Consider the following 19,480-nt stretch of genomic DNA (forward strand, 5'->3'; position numbering starts at 1 on the left):
CACATAGAACATAGATGTCCTTGAAATATAATAAAAAAAATAAAAAACACTCTAGTTCCCGGCTCCATCCCTACACAAACAAAATGCCAGTATTTAATCAATAATTTTCAGGGCTACATCCCTTGAAAGGGTAACCCAGTCATCTTTACCAATGCTCAATGGTCTGGAGATTTATACCTCATTTCAATAGCTGATTTTTATCTACATTTACAGCACCCAAATGCTACTGAACCCATTCTGAAGGTTTGCACTAATCTGTGAGAACTGCACAGATGAGACAGTATAATGCTAAACATCAGTTTCCAATGATCAAAGTGATTTTGTTAAATAACTCCATCATGGAAATTGGCAGAATCTCTCTCCAGAGACAAGAAAGCAGAACAGGATAGGCAGAATTCTCAGTCTGCAACAGGAGAGGCCTTTGGCTGTGTCTTACTAAGCTTCCCCAGAAAACAGATTATTTCACAGCACAGACTTTAAAGCTTTTTAATTCCTTCCTTATTATTATCATTTATTTATTTTTAGGCGAAGCATTATTAAGCAGCCGAGGCCACAAGGTAAACTTTTGCCCCAAAACAATGCTGCCCCTTCTAGTAGAGGTTCCCTCCAAATTTGGTCAGTGCTGGACCTGGCTCTGTCATGCCCTCCCTAAGCTATAAGTAGCCAGGTATTTTCAATACATGTTTTGCAGCTCCTGGGCCAGGCCTTCTGGCCCTGGCAGCTGGAAAGTGCTGTAAGGGTGCAGGGGAGGAGGAGCAGGACTGTCCCACCGTGAGGCTTCAGTTGGGCATGGCCTCCCCTGCTTAAGCACAACCCACAAGAGCCCCAAGGTGATGCCCAGGGAGCCTAGACAAGGCTGTGGCCCCTGGTTCCACTTGGAGTAGGACTGGGGCCTAGGCTGAGCCAAAATGGTTGGTCTAGGGAACTGAAGCCTGTGAGTGCTTCTAGTGCCCACTGGTTCCTGGCAGCTGAGTTTCCAGCAACTGCATGTCTTGTCACTGTGACTAACAGGGACTATTGACCATTGCAGTCAGAAACCGCCAGGTCTTGAATGGCTTATTTTAACCAAAACTCTCTGTGTTCCCCTCCTTATCAAATTTATGTTTGGGAAGCAGTTTAAAACTAAACAGGAATTAAATTAAAACAAAAATCAAGATTCTCATCCTTCAAACTGAAGTGAAACTTTTTGACATGGCCTGTGAGCCAAAATTCTGAATTGATTCTGCCTTTAAGTGAGGAAGAACAGGATCTTTGGTCACGATGTCACAAGCGATCCCAACAGACAATGACACAGCAGCTCCTCCTAAAACTTAGGCAACTTCCCCAAATCAATGTTTGAAGCCTAAGGCAGAGGTCTGAGTAAAACCCAAGTCTCTATCTCCTTATCATGTACTCCTATTGGCATGTCCTTTCCTGTATGGTTTATATGGAATCTCTTATGTTTTCGCGTCCCAAATAGTGTAAAAAAACATGAAAAAACTTTATTCTCAAAAGGCCTGAAGCGTGTAACTCAATCCCCTTCACAAGCGAAATCAGTGACCACAAGTTAGCAAAGGTCTGTCTTCACTGACTACCACCCCCAGGTTTCAAAATGGGCTCTTTAGCCAAAAGTTTAGCTGTAAAGTAACTTTGCAAGTGACAAACAAATAGTATTCACCTAGCTGCAAAATTAATTTATTTAAGCTATTTTACAAAGCAAGTAACCATATTAATCTAGAAGGACAGTTTATTGCAGCTCTCAATAAAGAACCATAAGTTAAAGATACTTCACCTGCTGAATGAAGATTAAAACCAAACCAAACCAACCAACAATCACCTGAAAACCCAAAATACTAACAAAGAAAACCAAACAAAAAAACCCCACAAAAAACTCCAAACAAAATCACCAAAAAAACCCACCATATACTTTTAGCTTAAGTGCAGTTAGGAATATGACTAGTTTTACCATCCTATAGCAGATTACATACAAGTTTGTTTCTAAATTGACACCTCCACACAAACATAAGCAATTATGCTGTCATTATTCTACTAGACCTTAATTAGCTGCTCACATTAGAAACACCCTGAGATTTCTCTCAGTGTAAGGGTCTGTAATTAGTATAATTAAGATAATATTTTGATTACACGGCTTCGGTATTTTAGGCCACATAATGGGTAAATGAGCACATTTAAAGTGACTATCCTTTGATAAAAATGAAACAAAACAGTCTGATGGACTCATTTGTTCTACATCATCACACTGGCCCCTCATATCACATCGCCACTGCCAGGTAAGTTGCATCCAGCCACTAAAGGAGGACAAATTTGGGCCTCACGAAAAGACCATCTTTTTTGTGGAACAGCTGGCTTACTGACAAAGTCTATTAGACCAAAAACATGAAGGTTTAGCTGATTTACAACCTCATCCTGACAGTTAAAAGCACTTTCGTCATTAACTAACTGAAGGTACCCTGCAGTTGGTGAAATGAGCTCCAGCACCCCACATTTTCATTCTCAGTTACGGTCCTTATCATAAAATTCTCACCATCTCTCTTACACTTATATTTTTGTCTTTATCTACAGTTTTACTAAGAAATGCAGCCCACTTACAGATACTGAAACCCAGAGGAACCTCAGAGAAGAAATACACAACAAAAGGAGAGAGATATAGTAATCATTTAAATTAAAGTTCTTTACCCTGACTTATAACTTAAACAATCCTTGACGGAGTCATCAAGGCAAAATTTTGTTTTTTCTTGAGTTGTTGTCTTCCTATTTCAGACTGCTGCCCATGTTTCCAGGAGAGCTGCAGAAGTCTGAAACATGAATTTGGAGCAAGAAACATATCTTTTCTCCTCCTAATCTGAGAGATATTTTTCTCTTTTCCCTGTCCTATAATTTTAAGAATGACACTTAAGTCTATTAAGTAAAATAGAGAGCTTGGTTGAAACACAAAGGCAAGTGGTAGTTAATTCATCATTAATATTAAAAAACTGATAGCAATGTGTGTATGGAATTCAGCCAAGGTCTTCCTTATCCTAAGCGACAATTCAGCCCTACATCCAAAGGCACAGGTCTTTGAATGTTTACTTAGATGTTTAATAGCACCAGTAACAACATTTTTAAAAAACCCAAAACAACAAACCAAAGCAAACCAAAGCCCCAACCAACCGAAAAGAAAACAAAAACAAACACAACATTCCCCCCCTCCCCCAAATCACTTGGATCCCTCAGTCTTTTAAAGCTCAAATATTGCTCAGAAATGAAGAAACAAACACCAGTGAAGAAGAAATGAAGAGTCACTAATTCAAGTTCTTGGAGGTTTGAAGTTTGGGGAATTCAAGTTCAGACTAAACTCTGTAGGACAAGCAGACATCAGTCCCTGGTATCCTGCCTGGTTAAATCCTTAGGATCACAAAAGCACTTCTGATGACAGGTTTCAGCAATCCAGAGGATCAACAGTACCCTAAACATCCTTCCAACTGAAAGGACTGGCTTGCGGGGTTAATTTCTTCTCTTCAGGTTTAAAAGTCACTATTAAAACCAGAACAGACAGAAAATTAATTCCCATTTCAAAGTGTAAGATGTCCTCTATCTCCAGGTAGATTTCTGTAACTGTGTTTTCCTCTCCAGTCCATCAAACCGAAGAGGCACAGAGCAGAGTGGCTCTGCTTGGAAGAGAACTTTCTCTCATGTTCCCATACTAAGGTCTAGACTAACAGACCTGAAACCTACCTGGGGAGTTTTAACTTCAGTTCTCACTGTTTTCTCTAGCCTGACACTCAGCACAGTTCTCCCAGCTCTCATCTCCAGCCTCACAAAACAACAGCTGCAAATTGCTATTGTGGGAAAATCAGCATAGAACTGTCAAATGCTCTTAAAGTTTTGGATATATTAAGCTATTTCTTCTTCAGAGCTTATTTCTTTTAATACAGGAGAATTTGAAAGATTTTTTATAACTCTAGAGCATAGAAGCAAACATGCCTTTCTCAGACTTCCGTGCTTTAAATCACTTGCAAAAGGAACTAATTGCATCAGGCACTCCTGTACTTGCTGGTTATCCTACAATTCTTATTATATTCTCTTGTCAAATGAGTACACCTCACACTGATTTTATGCTCCTGGGGTGATTAATTCAATGCTTTCATCACATGCACCAGAAACCACTAAGATTTGCATTATAAATCTATATATCCCAATATGGGGAAAGGTGGGCAGGAAGAGGCTGGTTTGGTCCTTCACAGACACAAAGATCTTAATACTACACTTCAACTCATCTAGCATTCTAAAAAAGGGAAGATTTGTTTTCCATTACTTCTACACGAGATTAGTACCTGAATGACTTAAAGGCTTCCCAAAAGATATTGTCTCTAAGATATCTTTCATAAGCTTAATAGGAAATGGTGGTAGAGAATTCCTGAAGGGAGAGCTGATTTCTTCCCCAGCTCCTTTAATTAAAGGCAGGTTACCTGCAGGCAATTGAGTCTGCTTTTTCTACAGGTCTAACATTTTTCTCAGCCAAGGATAACATGTTCACTGTATCACAGAACAGAAAGTATGGACAGTGTAGGTACCTACAATTTGAGTAATTTAGCAGTGGCAGTCTGTCCAATACCTCTGACATTTCACAGACAAGTATTTAGTCTGCTTGTCCTGAAAACTGGTGTAGCAATACTAAAAGGGGTCATATACTACTGACAGGTTCCAAGACTTAAGCAAATCCCTCAAAATGGATGCCAGCCTAGTATCCAGAAATTCGTCTGCATGTTTTCCCTCAAAAGTATTTAGAAAAGTCTAACAAAGAAGTTTCCTTCCTCATGAAGAAATCATATATATGTTTTATTTTGCATCTAGTTTCCCTCAAACATCTGAAAGCTCAAGAGGTGAGTACAAAAGTTAGAAAAGCAAACAAACACCCTGCCACAATGCCAGTGAAGAAAGGCACAATCACAAAACAAACAAAATAAATCCTTAGCATACCTGGATTTACCACTCATATTATTTATTCATCTGCTACTTGGGCTCAGCTCTCCAGTCCCAGAACTAACCCAGTTATTTGTACAGCCCAGGTGAACTGAAGCTGGCTAGTGTCCAGCATAGCAGCCTTTCAGGTAAGGTTTGACTCTGTGGTTTTTACTCCCAGCAAGGCTTGTCTTTCCTACAAATAAGATGCACCACATGCCTTTTTCTCCATGCCTCAGACATCCATGTTTTCATGCCTGCCTGGCACATTGGCTGCAGAGTCCATTGATCTTTTCCAGACCCTACGGTGTTGTCCACTCCCTGACAATCTGCAAAACATTTGGCTATGTGAGCAACTCATACACACAAAGTTAATAAGGATTCTCATTTATCCAGCAAATATCCATATCCGTGTATCCCTGTGTTTCAATATAGCAAGTATCTGTATTCAAGACACTTGCTTTTCAGCCTATCCCATTATTAACATTTCTCTCCAACACTGTAATCAGAGACTAGGAGTCAATGCTTAATGCCCATGCTGAATACACAAGCATTTCACTACTACTTCTCTGAGAGTTCTTGTTCATACCATGCCTAAACAGATGCTAAAACATCCTAAATGTCTTCTAAACAAATGAATATTTGTCAGATGCATGAGAAGACCATTAAGAGAGAATTTGAGCTCGCAGGTGGTGTTGTGCCTAAAAGGTGCCTTTGATAAGATGACATTATTTTAAGTACTACAAAGTAAAAAAATACAAAATATGCACAAGCAATGCTACTGCACTTCTTTTGTTGCCTTCAGTGTGACAGTAAACCTCAGAGAGGCAAGAAAGTAGTACAAGTGCCATCTCCCCTACACACATTACTCCACACAGCTCCTCTATTTTATCATAAGCCAAAGGTAAGAACTCCAAGTTAGTTGTTTGTTGCTATTTTACTAACAGAGCATGTTAGATGCATCTGCCTTTACACAGTTGTATGTGTACTGGGACACTGCAAAGTGCACATGATACATTTGCCCAGCAAAACTAAACTCATTAATAGGACAGTAGAAGAAAGGTGAAATTGTCCTCCTTTTATAAGTGTCTAATTGTATACACATGAATAGTTAAGTCCAATTTGGATGCATTTGTGGCAGCGTATTTTCACTAAGCAGAGGTCAAAAATGCTCAGGTTTGAACAGTGTAGATGATGGACTCTGATTTATTAGCAAGATAACTCATATGATTTGCAAAGAATAATTCCATGAGGAATTTGCTTTTTAAGTTCTCTCTCAAAGCCCAATACTTCAGACAAAGTAATAACATTTTCTTATATCTGTTATATCTATTATTTCTTATATCTATTCAGTAGTAGAGAAGCAATGCCTCCTCTTCTTTTATATCTGCTAAAATAAGAATAATGACTTAAAAAAATGAAGGTTTAATATCGAATGACACAATTATGTTGCTCTCTATGCTATGACCCATACAGTCTATATCCTAGAAGTCTTAGTCCTTTGGGGTTAAAGACACTTTAGAGAATAAACTCAAATCAAATGTCTGTTCTGCTGTCATTCACAAGGTGCCATTTCCTTTAGCAAGAGTAGATAATTGGAAGCACAAAGCCTGCTCAAAATCTACACAACCTCTAAATGTCTTACATTTTTTTTATTTTTTTTTTTTAATTTAAAGACAAGTTGATAAAGTACTGTCTCTTCATACAGAAACCAAAATAGCCAAGCCTTATTTTTCCTTCTGTAAAGCATTTTCAAATATCCAGGACAAACACTTCTTCCTGATCAACTCCTGCCCTTATCACTCCTGGCAGAAATAGAAAGAAGGGAAGCTGTCAGAGTAAGTCTGGTGACCCAAATATCCATCCAGGGACTAGGACTTTTCATTCTGTTTCAGTAAAGAAACTCAATCAATTGATACTGTGCTATAGAAAAAAAAAACAAAAAACAAAAAACAAAAAACAAAACACCTTCAGCTTTATTACATAAATCAAGATGCACACCAAAATTATTCCTATCCTTCCAACTCCTTCCTTGGTGGAATTGCACTAGCAAAAATAATGCCACCATCTAACTCAAGTATTGCAAAAACATTGTGGATGGATGGACGTGAAGTCTTTCGTTACTGAATTAAAATATAAAGCTGACTAAATTGATATAAAATGACAGACTTTCTGTTTTACTTTCAAAACCATTTGAAAGCTGAAATGAATCCATTCCCAGTGAGCATTTATCATCCTATTATATTCACCTGGGAGATGTTAATGATTTTGGACTACTGCCTCCAGCCCTTACCTCACCTCCAAGTGCGTATTATATGATGGCAGTGCACATTTCACAAAGATGTATTGCTGATTATATTTCCATTAAAGTATATAGCCAAGTCTGACTTCTAATTTTCCCAGATTAATCTGCCACTGAGAGCTTTCCTGAACTGATGAGTTCATTGCAGAGAAAGGATTCCTTTTCCCTCCTCTTACAATCTGCATAAATATATGTCCAGAGTGAGAAAGTTAGTTGGCTTTGTCTACAATGATTAGAAGACTGATACAATCTCTTTAGTTTAGCAAAGTGTTCTTCATTCAGTTACTCTTTCTGCTTCATAGAAGTTCAGGCCCCCTTTCAGCAAAACACCTCAAAAGAAATAAAATTTTAAACTAGGGGCTTGTTGTATCTCCCAAAAGGCATCTAAGCATGCGTTTGAAAGTACTACATAGACACTGCTGGAAAATCAACTTTATTGGTTTACACCTAGTCAAAATAACAATTAGGTGTTGTATGTAGATTTTTTTTTCCCATATACCAATACTAAATTAGCAAGTAGGGAATACACAAGGGAATGATACCATTTTGAAAGCATTGTACTTGTCAACCAGGTATTGAATTCAAGCATGCAGGCATTAGCATTTGCACAAGGAGCACATTTCCTTATCCAAATGATGGTCTTGAAAGAGAGAAAGTCAGCTGCCTTTCATTTCTGCTTCTCAAATCTTCTAGTACAAAATAATGGCCTGTTGAGCATCCCGCTACCTCCAGCTTGGCTGTAAAGAAAAGCTTGCTTGCTCTGGGCTCTGTTTATTCTCTTCCCAGATATGGAATTATACTATTTGGTTAGTGACTTCTATGAAAGGAGATTCATATTTGTGCCGTGTCTATTCCAAGAAATGAGGTGTGTTTTCTATTGCTGGACTTGAACAGAGGTAGCTAGGACATTTACAAAAGTGAGGGTATGATTGAAACAGCAGACAATTCTAAATGACACTCAGAGCAAGAAAAATAAGGGGTGCTTTTTCATGAGTCACACTAGCTGCATATGGTGACACCTCCTGAGTTATGATCTAGTATTTGTTTTCAATTATTAATGTGTTTTGCTCTGCGGAGATTTATTTATTTATTTATTTTCATGGATCTATAATGCTCATCTCACATTAGCAGCACAGATAACTTGTCAAGGCTGTTCTACATTCCCTACTGTTTGGAACACTAACATTCGGGTGAAATATTTGTGGTTTGCCCACTTTTATAGTTCCCTAAAAATGTAAACATGTAACTGTAATTGCCTTCACCAAGTATCATTAAGTTGAGCCATGAAAAAACAACATTGTATATCATTAAATGCATGAAATACAAGGCTAACAAGTATACAGTCCAGGCACAGCATCATTAGGAACATGTTAATTTCCACATGGAAAGATATGTTAAACATCACTTTGCCTTTTTCTTTCTTTTTTTTTTTTTTTAATAACTTTTCTCTATAGATATTTGCATAGATTCATGTTTGTCCAAAACTGGTGAAACACACCATACCCAGTCCTAATGTATGTTTTCTTGTAAGCAAAGATGGTATTCAACCTGCATACATAAATAATACTCCAAAGAACCAGCTAAATCCTAGTACTAATAAATGGATAAATTAGCTAACCTGGAATGTTCTTCCTAATCAGAGTTCCTGGATTGGTTCACTACTGAGATCGCCTGCATGAGACTCTGGAGACTTTGGTCTCCTTGTAGATGTGTACATAGCCTGCTAAATGTTACTGGTTTGTATCATGCTATGTGCCTCAGCTTCCTCATTTATAAGATGCTGATATTACTCTTCTACTTGTAGTGGTTTTGAGTCCATTCCGAAAAGGAAAAGGAAAAAGAAAAGGAAAAGGAAAAGGAAAAGGAAAAGGAAAAGGAAAAGGAAAAGGAAAAGGAAAAGGAAAAGGAAAAGGAAAAGGAAAAGGAAAAGGAAAAGGAAAAGGAAAAGGAAAAGGAAAAGGAAAAGGAAAAGGAAAGAAACAGAAACAGAAAAAGAAAACGAAAACGAAAAAGGAAAAAGAAAAAGAAAAAGAAAAAGAAAAAGAAAAAGAAAAAGAAAAAGAAAAAGAAAAAGAAAAAGAAAAAGAAAAAGAAAAAGAAAAAGAAAAAGAAAAAGAAAAAGAAAAAGAAAAAAGACGTAAGAGGGATTTGTATGAAGTTGAGAAACAGGGGAACATTTCTTTTTTGGCTTTAAAGCCCTGAAAAGCAGAGCAGTACCCTTTGCAAATTAGGTCTGAAAGTCTGACTGGAATTATACATTCCACTGAAGCCAAAATTAAATATACAACAGATGTGTTCTTCATTTTCCAAGTTATGCATCATTACTAGGTGATTAAGTACGATTTTACTTTTCAACCTTGTTAACACTGCAGAGCTGTGTAAAAGAATTGCAAATTTCTAATCAGTCAACAAAAGTGTTTATCAGAAAAAAAGAGAAGAAATTAGAAGGTGTAAAGTCTGAATATCCATCAAATCTTCCAATAAACATTAACAGGTTTTAAGAGCTGGAATAAGGAGTATTAGTGCTGAACAATGATATATCCCCATTATTTGTGGAGTTTTGAAGGGAAGAGACGGGAAATGATGTTGAACAGAGGTACATCAGCCCCATTAAAAAACACTCAGCTTTGTAAATAATTAAAACCTATCGCATTAGGGATCTGCCCTCCATTTCATTCTTCCTGGAATTACAGCACATACAATGAAGTCCATGGTCACACAGAGCCGTCAAAGTTCCCTATATGGTCTTAGATCTTTAAAAACTTTCTCCCCTAAGAGAAAATATCCCATACTGCAGTGCTGAATTTAGTCTTAAAAAGGGAATTCTTCACCCTTTAGAGACCAGAGAACTTCTCAGCTACAGGAAAGGCTAGACAGTGCAGCCAACTGAAAAACAGCATGCACTCACAAAATATTCAGTATAAGGGAATCAGGTTTTAAAATGGTCTTTCAGGAATTCATTTTTTTTACTTTCCTGATCAGGAGAGGAACATCATATGACTGAAAACTGAACAAAAACAATCTGCTTTTATTTTTCTGCTAAGCCGTGGTTGTAATCCAATATTAAAAAAGAAAGGAATATAAGATAGACTTTCTATAGATTGGATAATAAATTACGAGGTTTAAGAATTGACTCTATTTTTGAGAAAAGCTACTAAAGTAAAGGAATAATAATTTAAGGGGAATTTTTAAGGTTTCTGTAATAAAACAGACCATGTGATGAGATTTATCCAAACATTTTTAAAGGAACACACCATGACACCTTAGGTCCAGTATCTTCTATCAACTTGTCAGGTTTTTCTGAGGCTTCTCAAGAATGTAATGTTTTTTGCATTAAATCCTGGATTTGGCAAAGCACTAAAAACATGCTTAACTGTATATGATCTAGACTTGCCCACATAAAGTAAGCACTTGCCCACAGCCTAGTAAACACTAGACTGATAAAAAGCAACTCATTCCTTTCACAGTTTAACTTGCAAAGCTGAAAACAGTTTGCTTAAGAACAGAACAGTATCTAGCATAATTAGGTCACTATTTACCTAAGCATCTGCTTAACTTTAGCATTCATATTTCACTCATCCATCCAAATCTTTGGAGTCACTTTAACTTCAGCAAGTTAGTAGTATGGAATGTTTACAGCATTTTCCTAGCACTAGAATGTCAAAATATGACTTGGCTAGTTACACGGTTCCTTAAAGGACAATTTGCTTTTTCCAAGCCCTTTTATATGAACTGGAGCACACAATAGATCTCAGATGGACTTCTTGTGGATATCTTTATGAAACTCATTTTTAAACTAATTAGTTATGATATGTCCACCCACTAGTATACAGTTGATTCTTGAAAAGCGTTATTCGTTTACAGTTTGCAGGTCCTTAAATAAGGTTGAGTCCATTTAAAATGCTCTTTAACTTAAAGAATAAAGGAAAAACTAACAAACTATTTCAGAGCTTTTTCATTACAGCTTGATGAAGATTTATTCAATAAATGAGAAACTGTAAACATTTCACTCTTGAGGGAGAGAAAGAATGAGAAATGAAACACCATACTGACATTTCACAGGAGTATCCTCTTTCACCTAGGGGAAAACTGGTTAGGGGAGTTTCCTGGAATTGTAAATGAAATAACCAGTCAGATCTCAGACTACTCTTTAAAATACTTTTCTAATTTATTATTACCAAAAGCTAATGAATTCTAACCCAAAAACTAGCAAGGGAAACCTATTTGCCACCCCTTCCTTTTTCTACAGTCATTAATGGCTACATATCTAAAACTAAAGAGTCAGAAAACTAACACAAGTTCACACCACAAGCACAGAAATTGTGTCTAGCTCTGTGTCCCCATCTTTTGGCTGCCCCCAAAGATAACACCAATGAAACTGAGCTGTTATGAATTGTTCTTTCTCCAAACACAGATAATGTAATTCCCATCTAGCATCTAGGGAAAAATATGCTGTTCTTGATCAATAGCAGTCTGCTGCTGCCTATTAAGGAAGATGTGCACCATGTACTTGGAAAATAACAGTTAGGAGCCTGATGCCTATTTTCCAGTCCCTTTCAATCCAATTTAGCACTGTGAGGATTTAGAATGTGAACAAGAAGGTCACTACACTGAGACCATATAACCAGTGTGCGGAAGACAGTACCATCTCGTGCACCCTAGACAGCAAAATAATACAAGTAGAAGGTATTTCATGTAGAACTTACAACAGGGATGCTATGAACATTCATGACAGAAAAGTGCTTCAGAATGAGGCTCTGTAACACATCTTTATCAGCCTGTTGTTGTCAGGAACATTCTTTTTTACCAGACCTTCAGCATAGACTGCAACCTCTAGCCCATCTGCCTGGGCAGCATGGCCAGCACCCCTGAAACTGCCCAGCTGCACCCTCACGACACAGACAACTTCCACCACTAGCACCTGAGCACAGCTGTATCACACCAATCTTTTCCCAATGTTTTGGGCCCTTGCTTGTGGCATCTGGAAGTATCACCAGGGTTCCACGGGGCCCATCAGGTGAGTTATTGCCTGTGTGCAAAATCAGACATCAGCTCCAAGATTTGGGAGAAAGAAAGGGCATTTTATTTTTCCTCAGTGTGTGGATACGGGTTTGAGCGAACAGTCAAGTAACATCTCAGTTTGTGGCTGCAAAACACCTCTGTAGATTTCAGCCATGGTCTCTGTAATTTCACCTTTCCTGCTCTCACAGAAAGCTGTCTTTACAAGGGTCAGGCACCGCACTTTCACAGGCTCCAGGGAGAGACAGGAAAAGAATGCGGGGTTGCAGCCAGTGGGCCTGCTGGTATCCCGCAGCTGTGCACACTGGGCCTCCTGCTGCATCCAGGTCCTGGGGGCTGCCAAGAGCCTGAGACGGACCTCACAGAGCTCTTTCAGCAGAGCTCCGGTGACTGACAGCTCCTTGTCAGTTAAAAGCAGAGGCTGGCTTTTATTTGCTTTTCTGCAACTCCAGTAGTAGTTAATTGGGGCTAAAATGTTACTGACACTCATTGTCTAGTTCACATCAGGCCTTTTCAGAGCTTTCAGAATAATCAACAAAATCAGTAGCATATCCAGCCCTCCAGCTCCTGTTTTTGATTCTCGAGCAGGTGCAACTCTTCTGTTTCCTGGCTCAGGGGAATGATCCATTTGGCTAGCTAAAAACTGTATAAAAAATGCTAGTACCCTAGGAAACAAGAAAACCTCCTCTAATCTACAAGAAAATTGCTTCCAAAAGTACCCAGTGTTTGACAAATTGAATGCTTTGATCAATTTACACAAAATCATAGAAACTAACACTTTTTTTTCTATGGATGGTCTAGGGAACCCAGTACACATCACATTGCAGCTTGGTTTCTGTAGGAAAGTAAGTGATACAGCTCCAGACTGTCAGAAAACTTTGCTAACTGTGTCACAGCAATACAGTTAATTAAGGAGCGTGAATCTCTCTTTGTTTTCTGATGACTAGATTTCTAAGTCTCTGAGTGAATAAGGTCTTTTCTGCTGCATACAATTATCTCTAACCAGTTTTATTTGCTTCCACAACAGAATTAATAGGTACCATAAATTATTTTTCTTCCAGTGGGCTGTTCACAATATGAACACCTACCATCTTTTAGTCTGTGTTTCATAAAATATTTAGAGAGAAAATTTGGTTCCAACAAACAAAATTTCATCTATATAATGCTGTGCTGACTTACAGCTTTTTTATTAACTTAATGAGATAAATGTGGTTTTGGTCACAAAACAGTGTTATGATGCTTTTTCGAAATAAGTTTCCAAATATTTTTTAGAAAGTGGTGGGGTTTTGTTGTTGTTGTTTTCTCCCTAGGCAGAACTCTGATAGCGCACATGCAAGTCAGTAGGAACAGTCTAAAGACAAGGTAAATGTCCTAGTGCAGATTGTCATTAAAGCAGATATTTTTCCATCTAAATTATTATAGCCGTATTCCTTTCCGTCATTAATTCCAAGCAGGTGAATTGTTTAAGTATCACAATAGAAAATACAATTTGCTTATTCATTTAGAAGAATGCTTTTCATTAATGCCTTACACTAATTGAATGCTCAACAGCAAATTTTGGGCATGAAGTATTAAGCACTTATGGTATTATTAGTAACTTTGGTGTTAACTGTTACAAAACTGTTAAGAGTTAGATAAGCATTGCATTAATTCAGGCTGAGAAATGTGAAAAACAACACAGAACACTAGAGGAACCCAAAAGGTCATATACACAGTATCTAAACACTAGACTGAAATATCAACTAAGCCATTAGCAAATGTTAATACATTAATTGTCCATGGCAAAGGGCATTTGGTTTACAAAAGGGCACATTTCTTTAAAAACCCATATATGTGGCCAGACAACCAACTACTTCAGTAGAAGTTTTTGCTGTGACCATACCACATACTTTAAGACTTATATTTAGTCAAACCAAATAAAAAATGAATAATAAAGTAAACAAAAGACAAATAAGAAACATTTCTTCATTTTCCTTGGGTAGTACACTGGGCAAGAAATACCAAGATTAGTTTTCATTGGCATAAAGCAGAATGTGATGAATTTTAAAAATATTATATTTTGCTATTCATGAAAAGTACAATCCAGATTAATATGCAAATATCTATTTGCTTGGGATCAGTTTTATAGCCAGAATAGCTATTATTGCAAAACTTTTGCCAATGCAGATAAAGTGAGCTTTCCTAAGTTTCCTTGGGCATTAAATCAGGGTAATCTTGATGCTATTTACATAACAAAATGCGATTTCCTCCTAAGGTGAACTTAGATTTAGAACTTGGTCTTTAATGTAAAGTTTGTCCATGGCTTTTCATTCAATAACAGTGAGTCAGACACCAGGTCTAGGCAGTATCTCACAAATCAGTTGGTCTAAAATCAGGGCTTCTGCTCTAACTAATAAAGAAGCTGGAAACCTAACTTATTTAGCAGGCTGCAAGAATGCTTCATGGCTCTGAGGAACATCTTGGTTGGTCACAGAAGAGTGAGCCCAGGTAGTCTCTGTTGGTGTATACGCAACCAAAGATGACAAAAATAGAGAGTATATTTCCAGACTGAAAATCCAAAGGTAGTCACAAGTTGTGCTTCCTTTCTCTATGTTCAGCCCTTTTTTCCAAAGCTACATGCATAAGTGAGGGCAGAGATTATAACTGGGAAACTTAGAGGTAATATGATCCTACTATCATCCTCAAACATGACAGGAACCAAGGGGAAGTTTTCCCCCAGTTCCTGCAATGCATATTTGCCTCTGATAATCATATGACTCTCTCTGCAGATCTGGGCAGAGACTACCTAAGGGGCAGTAATCACGTAAGACAGACCACAGAAATGATCAGACAGATCCAAATCAATGTTTCTACCTTTTACATGACAAAAAGAAGAGCTATTTTGGTGCAGTGTTTGTGTATTGAGTACCATGCTAGTGTTATAGAAACGCAAAACCTGCAACACAGAAATTGTCAGGGAGTGTAGCAGTAATCAAGCCTTTCAAATAAAGAATGTAAAATACTCATTTCAACTCTTACTAGGTGGATAAGAGTAGTTTTTAATCCATATCTCTTATTCATGTATTCATTTCTTGTCTTAACCTCTCAGACTGCAAGACTAGAGCAAACAGACAGGCTAGTTATTTTATGCAAGGTCAACAGAAATGTCAAAGTAAATCGAAGAAGAAAAGAGAAAGAGGGGATCAGAATATGTTCTCAGTCATATGATGATTGTTAGTATAGAAGAGAGTTAATTCTGTATTAAGCCAAGGTCTATCAAAAAACCACAAAATTTCAGCTTAGCAAAGTAATGATGTTAATGAGATGACAAAAGCATGTTACGTTCACAAACTAAAAAAGTGTGCAAATGGTGACAAACAAAAAAGGGTGCAAATGGTGACATCTCTGACTACACACCCTCTGCTGCCAAGCTTAATGCCTGTTGCTGCCATAAAGGAATTCACTCCGTATGTGTTCACAATCATGGCTGAAATGTGAAAGTTCTAAGCTCCCTTCAAACAAAACAGTTATTTCTAAGTGTAATAAACCTTGGTTGTGTGTCACAATGTGTTAGTCATGTCAACAAAAAGCAAATTTGGTATGATATTTTTCAAGTCAGACATAAGAGGTTCACAGCAATAACAGAAGGAAGAGAAAAACAACTCAATCAAAACACAGTCTGCATCATACCCCTTTGAGGAGGTTCACTGCAACTTGTGTTTGGTTTCCTTAACATTTTTTCCTTCTTACTAATTTTTCCTCATTAACGACTGAAGCAATCAAATTATGTTTACCTATGACGGATAACATTAAGCTAAATACCAAGGCACTTGCCATTTTGATCATTGGAAAATAAAGGAAAAACAAAGGAACAACTAGACAGAGACACCTAACACCAGCAGGAAAGCGTTCTCAAGTGTGACTAGCATCGTACAGCAATCAATAAAGTGAATGGGACTTTATAACATCAGAGTCAGATGTCAAAGTTCAGAGCTTTTTATACTGTGGCTACACACTGCTGTCTCTTTTATGTGATAGCAGTTCTACAGTGCAGACTCCTTTACTGAGACATCACTCTTTTTTGCTTCTGTGTGTAATGAGTCACATGAAACCAACCATTTTCTTCCAAATTATGGTCCCAAGCTAAGTCTTTTGTCTGTGGAGTCTAATGGAAGGCAATTAATCCCTGGAAATATAAAGCTTTAATCATATGAAAAATGCCTAATCACTGTATTTATAATCCTTGGAACAGAATCTATTGCAGAAACTCAGTGCTCAAGTCCTAACTTTCCTTTTTAATGAATGTCAAACCCTGACTTGCTTTAAAGTTTAAGGCATGTGTTAGTCCTAACAAACATGTTTCTGTGAAATACCAAGTTATGACTTTCACTGAGACAAGCATTGTAAAGTGAATGGGATTATCGTTTCAAGTACAGGTTGTTGGCCAGGTCAGTGAACTGCCATGCTGGGAGTCTTGCAAGAATGTGTGTGTTGTCCCTAATGAGAATTTCAGCATTATAAGTTCAGGAAAAAACTCAGTGGTGTTTTTTTTTGGTTTCTTTGTTTGTTTGTTTGTTTTCTTCTTCACCCTATTCTGATTTATCGGCTTTTAGACATAGTAGGAAGATTTTTAAGAACAATAATGTTCTAAAACCCACTAGACTTACACGCACAGGAGAGAATTTGCACAGTGTTTATCATTAGAAAATTTGCTTTTGAGTTAAACTACAAATCTCTGAGAACTTCAGGTAAGATATAGTCTGACAGGCTCATCAGCTGAAGTTGTATTCCTTCACAGAAGCAGCTTTGCTTACAAAGTGACAAAATAAGCTTCCCTAATACCAAGAGCTGGTCCTATATTTTCTTGCCATTCTAAACAGCAAGAACAATTGTGCACAGGAGAATGTACAACTTTGTGTATGTCTATTAAGTTTTGCAAGGACCTCTGAACATTAGTGCTTATTGGGGATCATGTGGATAACTGTTCATCAGAAAATGGACTGAAATAACCAGTCTTGATCTCATGTGTTACACATTACACAACTACACAGACAATGGCTGAACAGTTTTCAACTCTTATTGGAGTAATGTTGCATTGCTGAAGGTAAAGTTAATTTGCACTGCTGCATTCATTTTCACCATTTGTGTTGGGTTTGCATAGCAAGATTTTGGTTGTGGAGGGTGCTACAGGGGTGACTTCTGTGAGAAGCTGCTAGGAGCTTCCCTCATGTGTGGCAGAGCCAGAGCCACCTGGTTCTAAGACAGAACTGCCATTGGCAGGAGCTTAGCCCATCAGCAACAGTGGTAGCACCTCTGGGATAATGTTTAAGAAGAGCAAAAAAAAACCTGTTCCACAACAGCACTTAGGAGATAGGAGTGAGAATATGGGAGAGAAATTATTCTGCAGACACCAAGGTCAGTGAAGAAGGAGAGGGAGGAGGTACTCCAGGCATCGGAGCAGAGATTCCCCTGCAGCCTGTTGTGCAGACCATGGTAAAGCTGGCTGTCTCCCTGAAGCATATGCAGGTCCATGGTGGAGCAGATACCAACCTGCAGCATGGGGAGGACCCCATGCCAGAGCAGGTGGATGCCCAAAGGAGGCTGTGATCCTGTGGAAAGTTCACGCTGGAACAGGCTCCTGGTAGAACTTGTGGACTCATGGAGAGAGGATCCCAGGCTGGAGCAAGTTAGTTGGCAGGAATTGTGACCCTGTGGGAGACCCAGGCTGGAGCAGTCTGTTCCTAAAGTCACCTTGTGGAAGGGACCCACGCCAGAGCAGTTTGTGAATAACTACAGCCCATGGGAAGGACCCATGTGGGAGATGTTTATGAAGGATTATCTCCCATGGGAGGAACCCCACAATGGAGCAGGGGAACAGCAGTAAGAGGAGGAAGGAGAAATAGAGACGTGTGATGAACTGACTGCAAACCGCATCCCCCATACCCTTGCGCTGCTCTGGGGGAGGAGACAGAGGAAATCTGGAGTGAAGATGAGCCCAGGAAGAAGGGAGAGGTGGGAGGAAAGTGCTTTAAGATTTAGGTTGTGTTTTAAGATTTAGGCTTTTATTTCTTATTATCCTACTTTGATTTGATTAGTAATAAATTGTTTTGCCTGTGATAGTAATTGGTGAGTGATGCCCCTATCCTTATCTCAGTCACGAGCCTTTCATAATGTTTTTTCTCTCCCCTGTTCAGCCTAGGAGGGGGAGTAATAGAGCGGTTTGGTGGGCACCTGGCACCCAGCCAGGGTCAACGCCCCACACGAGTGCATTCTTTTCCCTAACATTCACTGCTCTTTTTTATATTCAATGACTCTTAAACACCTCTGAATTCAGTTGAAATAACGAGATAAGATGAATTGGAAAAAAAAAAAAAATTCTCTTAGACACGTATGCTCTTCTATCAAGAATAAATGGATTGTGCAGTTGAGATCTCACTAGAAAAAGGCCTTTAAAATGGTCAGCAATGCAGACCTGTAGGAATGATTCTGTACAAGCCAGGAATTTTAGCCTGTGAAGTGCACAGTCCAGTCCCAGGATCCAACATCAGGTGGTGTCAATAATACAACTCCACCAGCTTTGCCACAAACTGTTGGTCATATTTAATCTGCTGGCTCTTAAGCAGCAATAGCTGAAAAGGAAGGCAAAAGGTAATTTTTTTCTTTTCTGTCATTGACAGTTTTATGTGCTCTCCAGTTTCTGATGAACAGCAACGTTTCCTTTTTTCCTTCTTTCATCTCTCTTCACACGTCAAGTTTTTGAGCTCAATGCTGAAGAACGTCACTTGTCATGTCCAGACTCCAGTAATATTCTTATATTGACTCTCAGGCAGTTATGGCAATGCCATTTAAATGTATATTGACTTACATGTAACAAAGACAGCTTTCGGTTTCTCCAGGTTTGCACCCTCTGATGACACTATTCACCACTTACAGTCTTCAGTCATCACTCAAAAGCTACATTACACATACATGGCAGAGCTGAAGATGGATGTTTAGTGCAAAAATCTCTCTGAATAATGTTTTTCATCTTAAAATCTCAAGCTGCTGTATCATGTATTAGATGGATTAGGCAATAAGAAAAGAAAATCCATGCCTCTTATTTTTTTTTTTTTTAAAGAAAATTTTCAATACTTATTCTGACATTGAAAAGAAAGCTACTTTACTCATTGCCTCAGGGTAAGTACTCATCATACTCCTCATCATATGGCCATGGCTTTTTTTCTGACTGACAAACAGATG

This window comes from Columba livia, chromosome 1 (assembly GCF_036013475.1).
Source record: "Columba livia isolate bColLiv1 breed racing homer chromosome 1, bColLiv1.pat.W.v2, whole genome shotgun sequence".
Lineage (NCBI taxonomy): Eukaryota > Metazoa > Chordata > Aves > Columbiformes > Columbidae > Columba > Columba livia.